This window comes from Struthio camelus, chromosome 2 (assembly GCF_040807025.1).
Source record: "Struthio camelus isolate bStrCam1 chromosome 2, bStrCam1.hap1, whole genome shotgun sequence".
Lineage (NCBI taxonomy): Eukaryota > Metazoa > Chordata > Aves > Struthioniformes > Struthionidae > Struthio > Struthio camelus.
Window position 1 is genome coordinate 74,288,118 of NC_090943.1, and position 21,991 is coordinate 74,310,108.

Genomic DNA, 21,991 nt, shown 5'->3' on the forward strand with positions numbered 1-21,991 from the left:
AGTCGAGGTCGCCCGATGGTCGCGAGTTGAGGTCGGCCGAGGTCGGCCGATGGTCGCGAGTCGAGGTCGGCCAGTCGTTGCGAGTCGAGCTTGGTCGACCGTCGCGGGTCGAGGTCGACCGAGGTCGGCCCAGCGTCGCGCGCCGAGGTCGGCCCAGCGTCGTGCGCCGAGGTCGGCTCAGCGTCGCGTGCCGAGGTCGGCCGAGGTCGGCCCAGCGTCGCGAGTCGAGGTCGGCCGAGCGTCGCGAGTCGAGGTCAGCCGAGGTAGGCCGAGCGTCGCGAGTCGAGGTCGGCCGAGGTCGGCCGATGTTTGCGAGTCGAGGTTGCTGACCATCTCGAGTCAAGGTAGGCGAACCGTCGCGAGTCGAGTTTGGCCGAGGTTGGCCGTTCGTCGCGAGTTGAGGTCGGCCAAGGTCGGCCGAGGTCGGTCAATCATCATGTCTCGAGGTCGGCCGATCAGGGATCATCGCGTCTCGAGCTCGGCCGGCCAATCAGGTACCGTCGAGGTCAGCCGGTGCGAGTCGAGGTTGGCTGAGGTCGGCCGATCGTCGCAAGTCGAGGTCGGACGATTATTGCGAGTTGAGATTGGCCGATCGACGCGAGTCGAGGTCGGCTGGTCGTTGCGAGTCGAGATTGGTCGATCGTCTCGAGTCGAGGTCGGCCGAGGTCAGTCGATCGTCGCGAGTCGAGGTCGGCCGAGGTCAGCCGATCATCGCGAGTCGCGGTCGGCCGAGGTCGGCCGATCGTCGCGAGTCGCGGTCGGCCGAGGTCAGCCGATCGTCGCGAGTTGAGGTCGGCCAAGGTCGGCCCAGCGTCGCGAGTCGAGGTCGGCCGAGGTCTGCAGATGGTTGCGAGTCGAGGTCGGCCGAGGTCGGCCGAGCGTCGCGAGTCGAGGTCGGCCGAGGTCGGCCGAGCGTCGCGAGTCGAGGTCGGCCGAGGTCGGCCGAGCGTCGCGAGTCGAGGTCGGCCGAGGTAGGCCGAGCGTCGCGAGTCGAGGTCGGCCGAGGTCGGCCGAGCGTCGCGAGTCGAGGTCGGCCGATTATTGTGAGTTGAGATTGGCTGATCGTCGCGAGTCGAGGTCGGCCGAGGTCAGCCGAGCGTCGCGAGTCGAGGGCGGCCGAGCGTGGCGAGTCGAGGTCGGCCGATCGTCGCCAGTCGAGGTCGGCCGAGGTCGGCCGATGGTTGCGAGTCAAGGTTGGCCGAGGTCGGCCGATTGTCGCGAGTCAAGGTCAGCCGATGGTCGTGAGTCGAGGTAGGCCGAGGTCGGCCGAGCGTCGCCAGTCGAGGTCGGCCGAGCGTGGCGAGTCGAGGTCGACCGAGCGTCGTGAGTCGAGGTCGGCCGATCGTCGCCAGTCGAGGTCGGTCGAGGTCGGCCGATCGTCGCAAGTCGAGGTCAACCAATCGTCGTGAGTCGAGGTCGGCCGAGGTCAGCCGATGGTCGCGAGTCAAGGTCGGTCGATGTCGGCTGATTGTCGCAGGTCGAGGTCAACCGACCGTCGCGAGTCGAGGTCGGCCGATGTCGGCCGAGCATCGCGAGTCGAGGTCGCCCGATGGTCGCGAGTTGAGGTCGGCCGAGGTCAGCCGATGGTCGCGAGTCGAGGTAGGCCGAGGTCGGCCGAGCGTCCCGAGTCGAGGTCAGCCCATCCTTGTGAGTCGAGGTCGGGCGATCGTCGCCAGTCGAGGTCGGCCGAGGTTGGCCGATTGTCGCGAGTCAAGGTCAGCCGAGGGTTCCGAGTCAAGATTGGTCGATTGGCGCGAGACGAGGTCCGCCGATCGTCGCGAGTCGAGGTCGGTCAAGGTCGGCCGAGCGTCGCGAGTCGGGGTCGGCCGAGCGTCGCCAGTCGGGGTGGGCCGATGTCGGCCGAGCGTGGTGAGTTGGGGTGGGCCAACGTCGGCCGAGCGTGGCGAGTCGGGGTTGGCCTAGCGTGGTGAGTCGGGGTCGGCCGATTTCGGCCGAGGTTGGCCAAGCGTCGCGAGTCGAGGTCAGCCCGTCCTTGTGAGTCAAGGTCGGGCGATCGTCGCCAGTCGAGGTCGGCCGAGGTCATCCGATCGTTGCGAGTCGAGGTTGGTCGAGGTCGGCCGAAGGTCGCGAGTGGAGGTTGGTCGAGGTCGGCCGAAGGTCGCGAGTCGAGGTTGGCCGATGGTTGCGAGTCCAGGTCGGCCCAGGTTGGCGGATTGGCGCGAGTCGAGGTTGGCTGAGGTCGGCCCAGCGTCGTGAGTCGAGGTCGGCTGATCATTGCGAGTGGAGGTCAGCCGATGTTCGCGAGTCGAGGTCGGCCGAGGTCGGCCAACCGTCGCGAGTCGAGGTCGGCCGAGGTAGGCCGAGCGTCGCGAGTCGAGGTCGGCCGAGGTAGGCCGAGCGTCGCGAGTCGAGGTCAGCCGATTATTGTGAGTTGAGATTGGCTGATCGTCGCGAGTCGAGGTCGGCCGAGGTCATCCAATGGTCGCGAGTCAAGGTCGGCCGAGGTCAGCCGAGCGTCGCGAGTCGAGGGCGGCCGAGCGTCGCCAGTCGAGGTCGGCCGAGGTCGGCCGATCGTCGCGAGTCGAGGTCGGCTGATCGTCGCCAGTCGAGGTCGGCTGATCGTCACCAGTCGAGGTCGGCTGACTTCAGCTGATGGTCGCGAGTTGAGGTCGGCCGAGGTCATCCGATCGTCGCGAGTCGAGGTCGGCCGAGGTCATCCGATCGTCGCGAGTCGAGGTCGGCCGAAGTCGGCCGATGGTCGCGAGTCGGGGTCGGCTGATGTCGGCCGAACGTCGCGAGTTGAGGTCGGCCGATTGTCGCGAGTCGCGGTCGGCTGACTTCAGCTGTGGGTCGCGAGTCGACGTCAGTCGATCGTCGCGAGTTGAGGTCGGCCGAGGTCATCCGATCGTTGCGAGTCGAGGTTGGCCGAGGTCATCCGATCGTTGTGAGTCGACGTCGGCCGATGGTTCCGAGTCGAGATTGGTCGATTGTCGCGAGTCGAGGTCGGTCGATGGTCGCGAGTCGAGGTCAGCTGATGGTCGCGAGTCGAGGTCGGTCGAGGTCGGCCGATTCTCGCAAGTCGAGGTCGGCCAACTGTCGCGAGTCAAGGTCGGCCAACCGTCGCGAGTTGAGGTCGGCCGAGGTCGGCCAATGGTTGCGAGTCGAGGTCGGCCGAGGTCGGCTGTTCGTCGCGAGGCGAGGTCGGCCGAGGCCGTCCGATCGTCGCGAGTCCAGGTCGGCCGAGGTCGGCCCAGCGTCGCGAGTCGAGGTCGGCCAATTATTGTGAGTTGACATTGGCCGATCGTCGCAAGTCGAGGTTGGCGGATTGTCGCGAGTCGAGGTCGGCCGAGGTCCGCCGATGGTCGCGAGTCGAGGTCTGCCGATGGTCGAGAGTCGAGGTCGGTCGAGGTCGGCCGATTCTCGGGAGTCGAGGTCGGCCAACTGTCGCGAGTCGAGGCTGGCCGAGGTCGGCCGAGCATCGCCAGTCGAGGTCAGCCAAGCGTCGCGAGTCGAGGTTGGCAGAGCGTCGCGAGTCGAGGTCGGACGAAGTCGGCCGATCGTAGTGAGTCTAGGTAGGCCGAGGTCAGCCGAGCGTCGCGAGTCGAGGTCGGCCGATTCTCTCAAGTCGAGGTCAGCCAACTGTCGCGAGTCGAGGTCGGCCGAGCGTCGCGAGTCGAGGTCGGCCGAGGACGGCCGAGCGTCGCGCGCCGAGGTCGGCCGAGGTCGGCCGAGCGTCGCGCGCCGAGGTCGGCCGAGGTCGGCCGAGCGTCGCGCGCCGAGGTCGGCCGAGCGTCGCGCGCTGAGGTCGGCCGAGGTCGGCCGAGCGTCGCGCGCCGAGGTCGGCCGAGGTCGGCCGAGCGTCGCGCGCCGAGGGCGGCCGAGGTCGGCCGAGCGTCGCGCGCCGAGGTCGGCCGAGGCCGTCCGATCGTCGCGAGTCGAGGTCGGCCGAGGTCGGCCCAGCGTCGCGAGTCGAGGTCGGCCAATTATTGTGAGTTGACATTGGCCGATCGTCGCAAGTCGAGGTTGGCGGATTGTCGCGAGTCGAGGTCGGCCGAGGTCCGCCGATGGTTGCGAGTCGAGGTCTGCCGATGGTCGAGAGTCGAGGTCGGTCGAGGTCGGCCGATTCTCGGGAGTCGAGGTCGGCCAACTGTCGCGAGTCGAGGCTGGCCGAGGTCGGCCGAGCATCGCCAGTCGAGGTCAGCCAAGCGTCGCGAGTCGAGGTTGGCAGAGCGTCGCGAGTCGAGGTCGGACGAAGTCGGCCGATCGTAGTGAGTCTAGGTAGGCCGAGGTCAGCCGAGCGTCGCGAGTCGAGGTCGGCCGATGGTCGCGAGTCGACGTCGCGAGTCGAGGTCGGCCGATTCTCTCAAGTCGAGGTCAGCCAACTGTCGCGAGTCGAGGTCGGCCGAGCGTCGCGAGTCGAGGTCGGCCGAGGACGGCCGAGCGTCGCGAGTCGAGGTCGGCCGAGGACGGCCGAGCGTCGCGCGCCGAGGTCGGCCGAGGTCGGCCCAGCGTCGCGCGCCGAGGTCGGCCGAGGTCGGCCCAGCGTCGCGCGCCGAGGGCGGCCGAGGTCGGCCGAGCGTCGCGAGTCGAGGGCGGCCGAGGTCGGCCGAGCGTCGCGAGTCGAGGGCGGCCGAGGTCGGCCGAGCGTCCCGAGTCGAGGTCAGCCCATCCTTGTGAGTCAAGGTCGGGCGATCGTCGCCAGTCGAGGTCGGCCGAGGTTGGCCGATTGTCGCGAGTCAAGGTCAGCCGAGGGTTCCGAGTCGAGATTGGTCGATTGGCGTGAGACGAGGTCAGCCGATCGTCGCGAGTCGAGGTTGGCCGATGGTAGCGAGTCCAGGTCGGCCCAGGTTGGCGGATTGGCACGATTCGAGGTTGGCTGAGGTCGGCCCAGCGTCGTGAGTCGAGGTCGGCTGATCATTGCGAGTGGAGGTCAGCCAATGTTCGCGAGTCGAGGTCGGCCGAGGTCGGCCGACCGTCGCGAGTCGAGGTCGGCTGACATCGGCCGATGGTCGCGAGTCGAGGGCGGCCGAGGTCGGCCGAGCGTCGCGAGTCGAGGGCGGCCGAGGTCGGCCGAGCGTCGCGAGTCGAGGGCGGCCGAGGTCGGCCGAGCGTCGCGAGTCGAGGGCGGCCGAGGTCGGCCGAGCGTCGCGAGTCGAGGGCGGCCGAGCGTCGCGCGCCGAGGTCGGCCGAGCGTCCCGAGTCGAGGTCAGCCCATCCTTGTGAGTCGAGGTCGGGCGATCGTCGCCAGTCGAGGTCGGCCGAGGTTGGCCGATTGTCACGAGTCAAGGTCAGCCGAGGGTTCCGAGTCGAGATTGGTCGATTGGCGCGAGACGAGGTCGGCTGATCGTCGCGAGTCGAGGTCGGCCGATGTCGGCCGAGCATCGCGAGTCGAGGTCGCCCGATGGTCGCGAGTTGAGGTCGGCCGAGGTCGGCCGATGGTCGCGAGTCGAGGTCGGCCAGTCGTTGCGAGTCGAGCTTGGTCGACCGTCGCGGGTCGAGGTCGACCGAGGTCGGCCCAGCGTCGCGCGCCGAGGTCGGCCCAGCGTCGCGTGCCGAGGTCGGCCGAGGTCGGCCCAGTGTCGCGAGTCGAGGTCGGCCGAGCGTCGCGAGTCGAGGTCAGCCGAGGTAGGCGAACCGTCGCGAGTCGAGTTTGGCCGAGGTTGGCCGTTCGTCGCGAGTTGAGGTCGGCCAAGGTCGGCCGAGGTCGGTCAATCATCATGTCTCGAGGTCGGCCGATCAGGGATCATCGCGTCTCGAGCTCGGCCGGCCAATCAGGTACCGTCGAGGTCAGCCGGTGCGAGTCGAGGTTGGCTGAGGTCGGCCGATCGTCGCAAGTCGAGGTCGGACGATTATTGCGAGTTGAGATTGGCCGATCGACGCGAGTCGAGGTCGGCTGGTCGTTGCGAGTCGAGATTGGTCGATCGTCGCGAGTCGAGGTCGGCCGAGGTCAGTCGATCGTCGCGAGTCGAGGTCAGCCGAGGTCAGCCGATCATCGCGAGTCGCGGTCGGCCGAGGTCGGCCGATCGTCGCGAGTCGAGGTCGGCCGAGGTCAGCCGATCGTCGCGAGTCGAGGTCGGCCAAGGTCGGCCCAGCGTCGCGAGTCGAGGTCGGCCGAGGTCTGCAGATGGTTGCGAGTCGAGGTCGGCCGAGGTAGGCCGAGCGTCGCGAGTCAAGGTCGGCCGAGGTCGGCCGAGCGTCGCGAGTCGAGGTCGGCCGAGGTCGGCCGAGCGTCGCGAGTGGAGGTCGGCCGAGGTCGGCCGAGCGTCGCGAGTCGAGGTCGGCCGAGGTAGGCCGAGCGTCGCGAGTCGAGGTCGGCCGATTATTGTGAGTTGAGATTGGCTGATCGTCGCGAGTCGAGGTCGGCCGAGGTCAGCCGAGCGTCGCGAGTCGAGGGCGGCCGAGCGTGGCGAGTCGAGGTCGGCCGATCGTCGCCAGTCGAGGTCGGCCGATCGTCGCCAGTCGAGGTCGGCCGAGGTCGGCCGATGGTTGCGAGTCAAGGTTGGCCGAGGTCGGCCGATTGTCGCGAGTCAAGGTCAGCCGATGGTCGTGAGTCGAGGTAGGCCGAGGTCGGCCGAGCGTCGCCAGTCGAGGTCGGCCGAGCGTGGCGAGTCGAGGTCGGCCGAGCGTCGTGAGTCGAGGTCGGCCGAGCGTCGCGAGTCGAGGTCGGTCGAGGTCGGCCGATCGTCGCAAGTCGAGGTCAACCAATCGTCGTGAGTCGAGGTCGGCCGAGGTCAGCCGATGGTCGCGAGGCAAGGTCGGTCGATGTCGGCTGATTGTCGCAGGTCGAGGTCAACCGACCGTCGCGAGTCGAGGTCGGCCGATGTCGGCCGAGCATCGCGAGTCGAGGTCGCCCGATGGTCGCGAGTTGAGGTCGGCCGAGGTCAGCCGATGGTCGCGAGTCGAGGTAGGCCGAGGTCGGCCGAGCGTCCCGAGTCGAGGTCAGCCCATCCTTGTGAGTCGAGGTCGGGCGATCGTCGCCAGTCGAGGTCGGCCGAGGTTGGCCGATTGTCGCGAGTCAAGGTCAGCCGAGGGTTCCGAGTCGAGATTGGTCGATTGGCGCGAGACGAGGTCCGCCGATCGTCGCGAGTCGAGGTCGGTCAAGGTCGGCCGAGCGTCGCGAGTCGGGGTCGGCCGAGCGTCGCCAGTCGGGGTGGGCCGATGTCGGCCGAGCGTGGTGAGTTGGGGTGGGCCAACGTCGGCCGAGCGTGGCGAGTCGGGGTTGGCCTAGCGTGGTGAGTCGGGGTCGGCCGATTTCGGCCGAGGTTGGCCAAGCGTCGCGAGTCGAGGTCAGCCCGTCCTTGTGAGTCAAGGTCGGGCGATCGTCGCCAGTCGAGGTCGGCCGAGGTCATCCGATCGTTGCGAGTCGAGGTTGGTCGAGGTCGGCCGAAGGTCGCGAGTGGAGGTTGGTCGAGGTCGGCCGAAGGTCGCGAGTCGAGGTTGGCCGATGGTTGCGAGTCCAGGTCGGCCCAGGTTGGCGGATTGGCGCGAGTCGAGGTTGGCTGAGGTCGGCCCAGCGTCGTGAGTCGAGGTCGGCTGATCATTGCGAGTGGAGGTCAGCCGATGTTCGCGAGTCGAGGTCGGCCGAGGTCGGCCAACCGTCGCGAGTCGAGGTCGGCCGAGGTAGGCCGAGCGTCGCGAGTCGAGGTCGGCCGAGGTAGGCCGAGCGTCGCGAGTCGAGGTCAGCCGATTATTGTGAGTTGAGATTGGCTGATCGTCGCGAGTCGAGGTCGGCCGAGGTCATCCAATGGTCGCGAGTCAAGGTCGGCCGAGGTCAGCCGAGCGTCGCGAGTCGAGGGCGGCCGAGCGTCGCCAGTCGAGGTCGGCCGAGGTCGGCCGATCGTCGCGAGTCGAGGTCGGCTGATCGTCGCCAGTCGAGGTCGGCTGATCGTCACCAGTCGAGGTCGGCTGACTTCAGCTGATGGTCGCGAGTTGAGGTCGGCCGAGGTCATCCGATCGTCGCGAGTCGAGGTCGGCCGAGGTCATCCGATCGTCGCGAGTCGAGGTCGGCCGAAGTCGGCCGATGGTCGCGAGTCGGGGTCGGCTGATGTCGGCCGAACGTCGCGAGTTGAGGTCGGCCGATTGTCGCGAGTCGCGGTCGGCTGACTTCAGCTGTGGGTCGCGAGTCGACGTCAGTCGATCGTCGCGAGTTGAGGTCGGCCGAGGTCATCCGATCGTTGCGAGTCGAGGTTGGCCGAGGTCATCCGATCGTTGTGAGTCGACGTCGGCCGATGGTTCCGAGTCGAGATTGGTCGATTGTCGCGAGTCGAGGTCGGTCGATGGTCGCGAGTCGAGGTCAGCCGATGGTCGCGAGTCGAGGTCGGTCGAGGTCGGCCGATTCTCGCAAGTCGAGGTCGGCCAACTGTCGCGAGTCAAGGTCGGCCAACCGTCGCGAGTTGAGGTCGGCCGAGGTCGGCCAATGGTTGCGAGTCGAGGTCGGCCGAGGTCGGCTGTTCGTCGCGAGGCGAGGTCGGCCGAGGTCGGCCGAGCGTCGCGCGCCGAGGTCGGCCGAGGTCGGCCCAGCGTCGCGCGCCGAGGTCGGCCGAGGTCGGCCCAGCGTCGCGAGTCGAGGGCGGCCGAGGTCGGCCGAGCGTCGCGAGTCGAGGGCGGCCGAGGTCGGCCGAGCGTCCCGAGTCGAGGTCAGCCCATCCTTGTGAGTCGAGGTCGGGCGATCGTCGCCAGTCGAGGTCGGCCGAGGTTGGCCGATTGTCGCGAGTCAAGGTCAGCCGAGGGTTCCGAGTCGAGATTGGTCGATTGGCGTGAGACGAGGTCGGCCGATCGTCGCGAGTCGAGGTTGGCCGATGGTAGCGAGTCCAGGTCGGCCCAGGTTGGCGGATTGGCACGATTCGAGGTCGGCCGAGGTCGGCCCAGCGTCGCGAGTCGAGGTCGGCCGAGGTCTGCAGATGGTTGCGAGTCGAGGTCGGCCGAGGTAGGCCGAGCGTCGCGAGTCAAGGTCGGCCGAGGTCGGCCGAGCGTCGCGAGTGGAGGTCGGCCGAGGTCGGCCGAGCGTCGCGAGTGGAGGTCGGCCGAGGTCGGCCGAGCGTCGCGAGTCGAGGTCGGCCGAGGTAGGCCGAGCGTCGCGAGTCGAGGTCGGCCGATTATTGTGAGTTGAGATTGGCTGATCGTCGCGAGTCGAGGTCGGCCGAGGTCAGCCGAGCGTCGCGAGTCGAGGGCGGCCGAGCGTGGCGAGTCGAGGTCGGCCGATCGTCGCCAGTCGAGGTCGGCCGAGGTCGGCCGATGGTTGCGAGTCAAGGTTGGCCGAGGTCGGCCGATTGTCGCGAGTCAAGGTCAGCCGATGGTCGTGAGTCGAGGTAGGCCGAGGTCGGCCGAGCGTCGCCAGTCGAGGTCGGCCGAGCGTGGCGAGTCGAGGTCGACCGAGCGTGGCGAGTCGAGGTCGGCCGATCGTCGCCAGTCGAGGTCGGTCGAGGTCGGCCGATCGTCTCAAGTCGAGGTCAACCAATCGTCGTGAGTCGAGGTCGGCCGAGGTCAGCCGATGGTCGCGAGGCAAGGTCGGTCGATGTCGGCTGATTGTCGCAGGTCGAGGTCAACCGACCGTCGCGAGTCGAGGTCGGCCGATGTCGGCCGAGCATCGCGAGTCGAGGTCGCCCGATGGTCGCGAGTTGAGGTCGGCCGAGGTCAGCCGATGGTCGCAAGTCGAGGTAGGCCGAGGTCGGCCGAGCGTCCCGAGTCGAGGTCAGCCCATCCTTGTGAGTCGAGGTCGGGCGATCGTCGCCAGTCGAGGTCGGCCGAGGTTGGCCGATTGTCGCGAGTCAAGGTCAGCCGAGGGTTCCGAGTCGAGATTGGTCGATTGGCGCGAGACGAGGTCCGCCGATCGTCGCGAGTCGAGGTCGGTCAAGGTCGGCCGAGCGTCGCGAGTCGGGGTCGGCCGAGCGTCGCCAGTCGGGGTGGGCCGATGTCGGCCGAGCGTGGTGAGTTGGGGTGGGCCAACGTCGGCCGAGCGTGGCGAGTCGGGGTTGGCCTAGCGTGGTGAGTCGGGGTCGGCCGATTTCGGCCGAGGTTGGCCAAGCGTCGCGAGTCGAGGTCAGCCCGTCCTTGTGAGTCAAGGTCGGGCGATCGTCGCCAGTCGAGGTCGGCCGAGGTCATCCGATCGTTGCGAGTCGAGGTTGGTCGAGGTCGGCCGAAGGTCGCGAGTGGAGGTTGGTCGAGGTCGGCCGAAGGTCGCGAGTCGAGGTTGGCCGATGGTTGCGAGTCCAGGTCGGCCCAGGTTGGCGGATTGGCGCGAGTCGAGGTTGGCTGAGGTCGGCCCAGCGTCGTGAGTCGAGGTCGGCTGATCATTGCGAGTGGAGGTCAGCCGATGTTCGCGAGTCGAGGTCGGCCGAGGTCGGCCAACCGTCGCGAGTCGAGGTCGGCCGAGGTAGGCCGAGCGTCGCGAGTCGAGGTCGGCCGAGGTAGGCCGAGCGTCGCGAGTCGAGGTCAGCCGATTATTGTGAGTTGAGATTGGCTGATCGTCGCGAGTCGAGGTCGGCCGAGGTCATCCAATGGTCGCGAGTCAAGGTCGGCCGAGGTCAGCCGAGCGTCGCGAGTCGAGGGCGGCCGAGCGTCGCCAGTCGAGGTCGGCCGAGGTCGGCCGATCGTCGCGAGTCGAGGTCGGCTGATCGTCGCCAGTCGAGGTCGGCTGATCGTCACCAGTCGAGGTCGGCTGACTTCAGCTGATGGTCGCGAGTTGAGGTCGGCCGAGGTCATCCGATCGTCGCGAGTCGAGGTCGGCCGAGGTCATCCGATCGTCGCGAGTCGAGGTCGGCCGAAGTCGGCCGATGGTCGCGAGTCGGGGTCGGCTGATGTCGGCCGAACGTCGCGAGTTGAGGTCGGCCGATTGTCGCGAGTCGCGGTCGGCTGACTTCAGCTGTGGGTCGCGAGTCGACGTCAGTCGATCGTCGCGAGTTGAGGTCGGCCGAGGTCATCCGATCGTTGCGAGTCGAGGTTGGCCGAGGTCATCCGATCGTTGTGAGTCGACGTCGGCCGATGGTTCCGAGTCGAGATTGGTCGATTGTCGCGAGTCGAGGTCGGTCGATGGTCGCGAGTCGAGGTCAGCCGATGGTCGCGAGTCGAGGTCGGTCGAGGTCGGCCGATTCTCGCAAGTCGAGGTCGGCCAACTGTCGCGAGTCAAGGTCGGCCAACCGTCGCGAGTTGAGGTCGGCCGAGGTCGGCCAATGGTTGCGAGTCGAGGTCGGCCGAGGTCGGCTGTTCGTCGCGAGGCGAGGTCGGCCGAGGCCGTCCGATCGTCGCGAGTCGAGGTCGGCCGAGGTCGGCCCAGCGTCGCGAGTCGAGGTCGGCCAATTATTGTGAGTTGACATTGGCCGATCGTCGCAAGTCGAGGTTGGCGGATTGTCGCGAGTCGAGGTCGGCCGAGGTCCGCCGATGGTCGCGAGTCGAGGTCTGCCGATGGTCGAGAGTCGAGGTCGGTCGAGGTCGGCCGATTCTCGGGAGTCGAGGTCGGCCAACTGTCGCGAGTCGAGGCTGGCCGAGGTCGGCCGAGCATCGCCAGTCGAGGTCAGCCAAGCGTCGCGAGTCGAGGTTGGCAGAGCGTCGCGAGTCGAGGTCGGACGAAGTCGGCCGATCGTAGTGAGTCTAGGTAGGCCGAGGTCAGCCGAGCGTCGCGAGTCGAGGTCGGCCGATGGTCGCGAGTCGACGTCGCGAGTCGAGGTCGGCCGATTCTCTCAAGTCGAGGTCAGCCAACTGTCGCGAGTCGAGGTCGGCCGAGCGTCGCGAGTCGAGGTCGGCCGAGGACGGCCGAGCGTCGCGAGTCGAGGTCGGCCGAGGTCGGCCGAGCGTCGCGAGTCGAGGTCGGCCGAGGTCGGCCGAGCGTCGCGAGTCGAGGTCGGCCGATTATTGTGAGTTGAGATTGGCTGATCGTCGCGAGTCGAGGTCGGCCGAGGTCAGCCGAGCGTCGCGAGTCGAGGGCGGCCGAGCGTGGCGAGTCGAGGTCGGCCGATCGTCGCCAGTCGAGGTCGGCCGAGGTCGGCCGATGGTTGCGAGTCAAGGTTGGCCGAGGTCGGCCGATTGTCGCGAGTCAAGGTCAGCCGATGGTCGTGAGTCGAGGTAGGCCGAGGTCGGCCGAGCGTCGCCAGTCGAGGTCGGCCGAGCGTGGCGAGTCGAGGTCGGCCGAGCGTCGTGAGTCGAGGTCGGCCGATCGTCGCGAGTCGAGGTCGGTCGAGGTCGGCCGATCGTCGCCAGTCGAGGTCAACCAATCGTCGTGAGTCGAGGTCGGCCGAGGTCAGCCGATGGTCGCGAGTCAAGGTCGGTCGATGTCGGCTGATTGTCGCAGGTCGAGGTCAACCGACCGTCGCGAGTCGAGGTCGGCCGATGTCGGCCGAGCATCGCGAGTCGAGGTCGCCCGATGGTCGCGAGTTGAGGTCGGCCGAGGTCAGCCGATGGTCGCGAGTCGAGGTAGGCCGAGGTCGGCCGAGCGTCCCGAGTCGAGGTCAGCCCATCCTTGTGAGTCGAGGTCGGGCGATCGTCGCCAGTCGAGGTCGGCCGAGGTTGGCCGATTGTCGCGAGTCAAGGTCAGCCGAGGGTTCCGAGTCGAGATTGGTCGATTGGCGCGAGACGAGGTCCGCCGATCGTCGCGAGTCGAGGTCGGTCAAGGTCGGCCGAGCGTCGCGAGTCGGGGTCGGCCGAGCGTCGCCAGTCGGGGTGGGCCGATGTCGGCCGAGCGTGGTGAGTTGGGGTGGGCCAACGTCGGCCGAGCGTGGCGAGTCGGGGTTGGCCTAGCGTGGTGAGTCGGGGTCGGCCGATTTCGGCCGAGGTTGGCCAAGCGTCGCGAGTCGAGGTCAGCCCATCCTTGTGAGTCAAGGTCGGGCGATCGTCGCGAGTCGAGGTCGGCCGAGGTCATCCGATCGTTGCGAGTCGAGGTTGGTCGAGGTCGGCCGAAGGTCGCGAGTCGAGGTTGGCCGATGGTTGCGAGTCCAGGTCGGCCCAGGTTGGCGGATTGGCGCGATTCGAGGTTGGCTGAGGTCGGCCCAGCGTCGTGAGTCGAGGTCGGCTGATCATTGCGAGTGGAGGTCAGCCGATGTTCGCGAGTCGAGGTCGGCCGAGGTCGGCCAACCGTCGCGAGTCGAGGTCGGCCGAGGTAGGCCGAGCGTCGCGAGTCGAGGTCGGCCGAGGTAGGCCGAGCGTCGCGAGTCGAGGTCGGCCGAGGTAGGCCGAGCGTCGCGAGTCGAGGTCAGCCGATTATTGTGAGTTGAGATTGGCTGATCGTCGCGAGTCGAGGTCGGCCGAGGTCATCCAATGGTCGCGAGTCAAGGTCGGCCGAGGTCAGCCGAGCGTCGCGAGTCGAGGGCGGCCGAGCGTCGCCAGTCGAGGTCGGCCGAGGTCGGCCGATCGTCGCGAGTCGAGGTCGGCTGATCGTCGCCAGTCGAGGTCGGCTGATCGTCACCAGTCGAGGTCGGCTGACTTCAGCTGATGGTCGCGAGTTGAGGTCGGCCGAGGTCATCCGATCGTCGCGAGTCGAGGTCGGCCGAGGTCATCCGATCGTCGCGAGTCGAGGTCGGCCGAAGTCGGCCGATGGTCGCGAGTCGGGGTCGGCTGATGTCGGCCGAACGTCGCGAGTTGAGGTCGGCCGATTGTCGCGAGTCGCGGTCGGCTGACTTCAGCTGTGGGTCGCGAGTCGACGTCAGTCGATCGTCGCGAGTTGAGGTCGGCCGAGGTCATCCGATCGTTGCGAGTCGAGGTTGGCCGAGGTCATCCGATCGTTGTGAGTCGACGTCGGCCGATGGTTCCGAGTCGAGATTGGTCGATTGTCGCGAGTCGAGGTCGGTCGATGGTCGCGAGTCGAGGTCAGCCGATGGTCGCGAGTCGAGGTCGGTCGAGGTCGGCCGATTCTCGCAAGTCGAGGTCGGCCAACTGTCGCGAGTCAAGGTCGGCCAACCGTCGCGAGTTGAGGTCGGCCGAGGTCGGCCAATGGTTGCGAGTCGAGGTCGGCCGAGGTCGGCTGTTCGTCGCGAGGCGAGGTCGGCCGAGGCCGTCCGATCGTCGCGAGTCCAGGTCGGCCGAGGTCGGCCCAGCGTCGCGAGTCGAGGTCGGCCAATTATTGTGAGTTGACATTGGCCGATCGTCGCAAGTCGAGGTTGGCGGATTGTCGCGAGTCGAGGTCGGCCGAGGTCCGCCGATGGTCGCGAGTCGAGGTCTGCCGATGGTCGAGAGTCGAGGTCGGTCGAGGTCGGCCGATTCTCGGGAGTCGAGGTCGGCCAACTGTCGCGAGTCGAGGCTGGCCGAGGTCGGCCGAGCATCGCCAGTCGAGGTCAGCCAAGCGTCGCGAGTCGAGGTTGGCAGAGCGTCGCGAGTCGAGGTCGGACGAAGTCGGCCGATCGTAGTGAGTCTAGGTAGGCCGAGGTCAGCCGAGCGTCGCGAGTCGAGGTCGGCCGATGGTCGCGAGTCGACGTCGCGAGTCGAGGTCGGCCGATTCTCTCAAGTCGAGGTCAGCCAACTGTCGCGAGTCGAGGTCGGCCGAGCGTCGCGAGTCGAGGTCGGCCGAGGACGGCCGAGCGTCGCGCGCCGAGGTCGGCCGAGGTCGGCCGAGCGTCGCGCGCCGAGGTCGGCCGAGGTCGGCCGAGCGTCGCGCGCCGAGGTCGGCCGAAGTCGGCCCAGCGTCGCGAGTCGAGGTCGGCCGAGGTCGGCCGAGCGTCGCGAGTCGAGGGCGGCCGAGGTCGGCCGAGCGTCGCGAGTCGAGGGCGGCCGAGGTCGGCCGAGCGTCGCGAGTCGAGGTCAGCCCATCCTTGTGAGTCAAGGTCGGGCGATCGTCGCCAGTCGAGGTCGGCCGAGGTTGGCCGATTGTCGCGAGTCAAGGTCAGCCGAGGGTTCCGAGTCGAGATTGGTCGATTGGCGTGAGACGAGGTCGGCCGATCGTCGCGAGTCGAGGTTGGCCGATGGTAGCGAGTCCAGGTCGGCCCAGGTTGGCGGATTGGCACGATTCGAGGTTGGCTGAGGTCGGCCCAGCGTCGTGAGTCGAGGTCGGCTGATCATTGCGAGTGGAGGTCAGCCAATGTTCGCGAGTCGAGGTCGGCCGAGGTCGGCCGACCGTCGCGAGTCGAGGTCGGCTGACATCGGCCGATGGTCGCGAGTCGAGGGCGGCCGAGGTCGGCCGAGCGTCGCGAGTCGAGGGCGGCCGAGGTCGGCCGAGCGTCGCGAGTCGAGGGCGGCCGAGGTCGGCCGAGCGTCGCGAGTCGAGGGCGGCCGAGCGTCGCCAGTCGAGGTCGGCCGAGCGTCCCGAGTCGAGGTCAGCCCATCCTTGTGAGTCGAGGTCGGGCGATCGTCGCCAGTCGAGGTCGGCCGAGGTCGGCCGATTGTCACGAGTCAAGGTCAGCCGAGGGTTCCGAGTCGAGATTGGTCGATTGGCGCGAGACGAGGTCGGCTGATCGTCGCGAGTCGAGGTCGGCCGATGTCGGCCGAGCATCGCGAGTCGAGGTCGCCCGATGGTCGCGAGTTGAGGTCGGCCGAGGTCGGCCGATGGTCGCGAGTCGAGGTCGGCCAGTCGTTGCGAGTCGAGCTTGGTCGACCGTCGCGGGTCGAGGTCGACCGAGGTCGGCCCAGCGTCGCGCGCCGAGGTCGGCCCAGCGTCGCGTGCCGAGGTCGGCCGAGGTCGGCCCAGTGTCGCGAGTCGAGGTCGGCCGAGCGTCGCGAGTCGAGGTCAGCCGAGGTAGGCGAACCGTCGCGAGTCGAGTTTGGCCGAGGTTGGCCGTTCGTCGCGAGTTGAGGTCGGCCAAGGTCGGCCGAGGTCGGTCAATCATCATGTCTCGAGGTCGGCCGATCAGGGATCATCGCGTCTCGAGCTCGGCCGGCCAATCAGGTACCGTCGAGGTCAGCCGGTGCGAGTCGAGGTTGGCTGAGGTCGGCCGATCGTCGCAAGTCGAGGTCGGACGATTATTGCGAGTTGAGATTGGCCGATCGACGCGAGTCGAGGTCGGCTGGTCGTTGCGAGTCGAGATTGGTCGATCGTCGCGAGTCGAGGTCGGCCGAGGTCAGTCGATCGTCGCGAGTCGAGGTCGGCCGAGGTCAGCCGATCATCGCGAGTCGCGGTCGGCCGAGGTCGGCCGATCGTCGCGAGTCGCGGTCGGCCGAGGTCAGCCGATCGTCGCGAGTCGAGGTCGGCCAAGGTCGGCCCAGCGTCGCGAGTCGAGGTCGGCCGAGGTCTGCAGATGGTTGCGAGTCGAGGTCGGCCGAGGTAGGCCGAGCGTCGCGAGTCAAGGTCGGCCGAGGTCGGCCGAGCGTCGCGAGTCGAGGTCGGCCGAGGTCGGCCGAGCGTCGCGAGTCGAGGTCGGCCGAGGTCGGCCAACCGTCGCGAGTCGAGGTCGGCCGAGGTCGGCCGAGCGTCGCGAGTCGAGGTCGGCCGATTATTGTGAGTTGAGATTGGCTGATCGTCGCGAGTCGAGGTCGGCCGAGGTCAGCCGAGCGTCGCGAGTCGAGGGCGGCCGAGCGTGGCGAGTCGAGGTCGGCCGATCGTCGCCAGTCGAGGTCGGCCGAGGTCGGCCGATGGTTGCGAGTCAAGGTTGGCCGAGGTCGGCCGATTGTCGCGAGTCAAGGTCAGCCGATGGTCGTGAGTCGAGGTAGGCCGAGGTCGGCCGAGCGTCGCCAGTCGAGGTCGGCCGAGCGTGGCGAGTCGAGGTCGGCCGAGCGTCGTGAGTCGAGGTCGGCCGATCGTCGCGAGTCGAGGTCGGTCGAGGTCGGCCGATCGTCGCAAGTCGAGGTCAACCAATCGTCGTGAGTCGAGGTCGGCCGAGGTCAGCCGATGGTCGCGAGTCAAGGTCGGTCGATGTCGGCTGATTGTCGCAGGTCGAGGTCAACCGACCGTCGCGAGTCGAGGTCGGCCGATGTCGGCCGAGCATCGCGAGTCGAGGTCGCCCGATGGTCGCGAGTTGAGGTCGGCCGAGGTCAGCCGATGGTCGCAAGTCGAGGTAGGCCGAGGTCGGCCGAGCGTCCCGAGTCGAGGTCAGCCCATCCTTGTGAGTCGAGGTCGGGCGATCGTCGCCAGTCGAGGTCGGCCGAGGTTGGCCGATTGTCGCGAGTCAAGGTCAGCCGAGGGTTCCGAGTCGAGATTGGTCGATTGGCGCGAGACGAGGTCCGCCGATCGTCGCGAGTCGAGGTCGGTCAAGGTCGGCCGAGCGTCGCGAGTCGGGGTCGGCCGAGCGTCGCCAGTCGGGGTGGGCCGATGTCGGCCGAGCGTGGTGAGTTGGGGTGGGCCAACGTCGGCCGAGCGTGGCGAGTCGGGGTTGGCCTAGCGTGGTGAGTCGGGGTCGGCCGATTTCGGCCGAGGTTGGCCAAGCGTCGCGAGTCGAGGTCAGCCCGTCCTTGTGAGTCAAGGTCGGGCGATCGTCGCCAGTCGAGGTCGGCCGAGGTCATCCGATCGTTGCGAGTCGAGGTTGGTCGAGGTCGGCCGAAGGTCGCGAGTGGAGGTTGGTCGAGGTCGGCCGAAGGTCGCGAGTCGAGGTTGGCCGATGGTTGCGAGTCCAGGTCGGCCCAGGTTGGCGGATTGGCGCGAGTCGAGGTTGGCTGAGGTCGGCCCAGCGTCGTGAGTCGAGGTCGGCTGATCATTGCGAGTGGAGGTCAGCCGATGTTCGCGAGTCGAGGTCGGCCGAGGTCGGCCAACCGTCGCGAGTCGAGGTCGGCCGAGGTAGGTCGAGCGTCGCGAGTCGAGGTCGGCCGAGGTAGGCCGAGCGTCGCGAGTCGAGGTCGGCCGATTATTGTGAGTTGAGATTGGCTGATCGTCGCGAGTCGAGGTCGGCCGAGGTCATCCAATGGTCGCGAGTCAAGGTCGGCCGAGGTCAGCCGAGCGTCGCGAGTCGAGGGCGGCCGAGCGTCGCCAGTCGAGGTCGGCCGAGGTCGGCCGATCGTCGCGAGTCGAGGTCGGCTGATCGTCGCCAGTCGAGGTCGGCTGATCGTCACCAGTCGAGGTCGGCTGACTTCAGCTGATGGTCGCGAGTTGAGGTCGGCCGAGGTCATCCGATCGTCGCGAGTCGAGGTCGGCCGAGGTCATCCGATCGTCGCGAGTCGAGGTCGGCCGAAGTCGGCCGATGGTCGCGAGTCGGGGTCGGCTGATGTCGGCCGAACGTCGCGAGTTGAGGTCGGCCGATTGTCGCGAGTCGCGGTCGGCTGACTTCAGCTGTGGGTCGCGAGTCGACGTCAGTCGATCGTCACGAGTTGAGGTCGGCCGAGGTCATCCGATCGTTGCGAGTCGAGGTTGGCCGAGGTCATCCGATCGTTGTGAGTCGACGTCGGCCGATGGTTCCGAGTCGAGATTGGTCGATTGTCGCGAGTCGAGGTCGGTCGATGGTCGCGAGTCGAGGTCAGCCGATGGTCGCGAGTCGAGGTCGGTCGAGGTCGGCCGATTCTCGCAAGTCGAGGTCGGCCAACTGTCGCGAGTCAAGGTCGGCCAACCGTCGCGAGTTGAGGTCGGCCGAGGTCGGCCAATGGTTGCGAGTCGAGGTCGGCCGAGGTCGGCTGTTCGTCGCGAGGCGAGGTCGGCCGAGGCCGTCCGATCGTCGCGAGTCCAGGTCGGCCGAGGTCGGCCCAGCGTCGCGAGTCGAGGTCGGCCAATTATTGTGAGTTGACATTGGCCGATCGTCGCAAGTCGAGGTTGGCGGATTGTCGCGAGTCGAGGTCGGCCGAGGTCCGCCGATGGTCGCGAGTCGAGGTCTGCCGATGGTCGAGAGTCGAGGTCGGTCGAGGTCGGCCGATTCTCGGGAGTCGAGGTCGGCCAACTGTCGCGAGTCGAGGCTGGCCGAGGTCGGCCGAGCATCGCCAGTCGAGGTCAGCCAAGCGTCGCGAGTCGAGGTTGGCAGAGCGTCGCGAGTCGAGGTCGGACGAAGTCGGCCGATCGTAGTGAGTCTAGGTAGGCCGAGGTCAGCCGAGCGTCGCGAGTCGAGGTCGGCCGATGGTCGCGAGTCGACGTCGCGAGTCGAGGTCGGCCGATTCTCTCAAGTCGAGGTCAGCCAACTGTCGCGAGTCGAGGTCGGCCGAGCGTCGCGCGCCGAGGTCGGCCGAGGTCGGCCGAGCGTCGCGCGCCGAGGTCGGCCGAGGTCGGCCGAGCGTCGCGCGCCGAGGTCGGCCGAGGTCGGCCGAGCGTCGCGCGCCGAGGGCGGCCGAGGTCGGCCGAGCGTCGCGCGCCGAGGGCGGCCGAGGTCGGCCGAGCGTCGCGCGCCGAGGGCGGCCGAGGTCGGCCGAGCGTCGCGCGCCGAGGGCGGCCGAGGTCGGCCGAGCGTCGCGCGCCGAGGGCGGCCGAGGTCGGCCGAGCGTCGCGCGCCGAGGGCGGCCGAGGCCGGCCGAGCGTCGCGAGGCGAGGTCGGCCAATTATTGTGAGTTGACATTGGCCGATCGTCGCAACTCGAGGTTGGCGGATTGTCGCGAGTCGAGGTCGGCCGAGGTCCGCCGATGGTCGCGAGTCGAGGTCTGCCGATGGTCGAGAGTCGAGGTCGGTCGAGGTCGGCCGATTCTCGGGAGTCGAGGTCGGCCAACTGTCGCGAGTCGAGGCTGGCCGAGGTCGGCCGAGCATCGCCAGTCGAGGTCAGCCAAGCGTCGCGAGTCGAGGTTGGCAGAGCGTCGCGAGTCGAGGTCGGACGAAGTCGGCCGATCGTAGTGAGTCTAGGTAGGCCGAGGTCAGCCGAGCGTCGCGAGTCGAGGTCGGCCGATGGTCGCGAGTCGACGTCGCGAGTCGAGGTCGGCCGATTCTCTCAAGTCGAGGTCAGCCAACTGTCGCGAGTCGAGGTCGGCCGAGCGTCGCGAGTCGAGGTCGGCCGAGGACGGCCGAGCGTCGCGAGTCGAGGTCGGCCGAGGTCGGCCGAGCGTCGCGCGCCGAGGTCGGCCGAGGTCGGCCCAGCGTCGCGCGCCGAGGTCGGCCGAGGTCGGCCGAGCGTCGCGCGCCGAGGTCGGCCGAGGTCGGCCCAGCGTCGCGCGCCGAGGTCGGCCGAAGTCGGCCCAGCGTCGCGAGTCGAGGTCGGCCGAGGTCGGCCGAGCGTCGCGAGTCGAGGGCGGCCGAGGTCGGCCGAGCGTCGCGAGTCGAGGGCGGCCGAGGTCGGCCGAGCGTCCCGAGTCGAGGTCAGCCCATCCTTGTGAGTCAAGGTCGGGCGATCGTCGCCAGTCGAGGTCGGCCGAGGTTGGCCGATTGTCGCGAGTCAAGGTCAGCCGAGGGTTCCGAGTCGAGATTGGTCGATTGGCGTGAGACGAGGTCGGCCGATCGTCGCGAGTCGAGGTTGGCCGATGGTAGCGAGTCCAGGTCGGCCCAGGTTGGCGGATTGGCACGATTCGAGGTTGGCTGAGGTCGGCCCAGCGTCGTGAGTCGAGGTCGGCTGATCATTGCGAGTGGAGGTCAGCCAATGTTCGCGAGTCGAGGTCGGCCGAGGTCGGCCGACCGTCGCGAGTCGAGGTCGGCTGACATCGGCCGATGGTCGCGAGTCGAGGGCGGCCGAGGTCGGCCGAGCGTCGCGAGTCGAGGGCGGCCGAGGTCGGCCGAGCGTCGCGAGTCGAGGGCGGCCGAGGTCGGCCGAGCGTCGCGAGTCGAGGGCGGCCGAGCGTCGCCAGTCGAGGTCGGCCGAGCGTCCCGAGTCGAGGTCAGCCCATCCTTGTGAGTCGAGGTCGGGCGATCGTCGCCAGTCGAGGTCGGCCGAGGTTGGCCGATTGTCACGAGTCAAGGTCAGCCGAGGGTTCCGAGTCGAGATTGGTCGATTGGCGCGAGACGAGGTCGGCTGATCGTCGCGAGTCGAGGTCGGCCGATGTCGGCCGAGCATCGCGAGTCGAGGTCGCCCGATGGTCGCGAGTTGAGGTCGGCCGAGGTCGGCCGATGGTCGCGAGTCGAGGTCGGCCAGTCGTTGCGAGTCGAGCTTGGTCGACCGTCGCGGGTCGAGGTCGACCGAGGTCGGCCCAGCGTCGCGCGCCGAGGTCGGCCCAGCGTCGCGTGCCGAGGTCGGCCGAGGTCGGCCCAGTGTCGCGAGTCGAGGTCGGCCGAGCGTCGCGAGTCGAGGTCAGCCGAGGTAGGCGAACCGTCGCGAGTCGAGTTTGGCCGAGGTTGGCCGTTCGTCGCGAGTTGAGGTCGGCCAAGGTCGGCCGAGGTCGGTCAATCATCATGTCTCGAGGTCGGCCGATCAGGGATCATCGCGTCTCGAGCTCGGCCGGCCAATCAGGTACCGTCGAGGTCAGCCGGTGCGAGTCGAGGTTGGCTGAGGTCGGCCGATCGTCGCAAGTCGAGGTCGGACGATTATTGCGAGTTGAGATTGGCCGATCGACGCGAGTCGAGGTCGGCTGGTCGTTGCGAGTCGAGATTGGTCGATCGTCGCGAGTCGAGGTCGGCCGAGGTCAGTCGATCGTCGCGAGTCGAGGTCGGCCGAGGTCAGCCGATCATCGCGAGTCGCGGTCGGCCGAGGTCGGCCGATCGTCGCGAGTCGCGGTCGGCCGAGGTCAGCCGATCGTCGCGAGTCGAGGTCGGCCAAGGTTGGCCCAGCGTCGCGAGTCGAGGTCGGCCGAGGTCTGCAGATGGTTGCGAGTCGAGGTCGGCCGAGGTAGGCCGAGCGTCGCGAGTCAAGGTCGGCCGAGGTCGGCCGAGCGTCGCGAGTCGAGGTCGGCCGAGGTCGGCCGAGCGTCGCGAGTCGAGGTCGGCCGAGGTCGGCCGAGCGTCGCGAGTCGAGGTCGGCCGAGGTAGGCCGAGCGTCGCGAGTCTAGGTCGGCCGATTATTGTGAGTTGAGATTGGCTGATCGTCGCGAGTCGAGGTCGGCCGAGGTCAGCCGAGCGTCGCGAGTCGAGGGCGGCCGAGCGTGGCGAGTCGAGGTCGGCCGATCGTCGCCAGTCGAGGTCGGCCGAGGTCGGCCGATGGTTGCGAGTCAAGGTTGGCCGAGGTCGGCCGATTGTCGCGAGTCAAGGTCAGCCGATGGTCGTGAGTCGAGGTAGGCCGAGGTCGGCCGAGCGTCGCCAGTCGAGGTCGGCCGAGCGTGGCGAGTCGAGGTCGGCCGAGCGTCGTGAGTCGAGGTCGGCCGATCGTCGCGAGTCGAGGTCGGTCGAGGTCGGCCGATCGTCGCAAGTCGAGGTCAACCA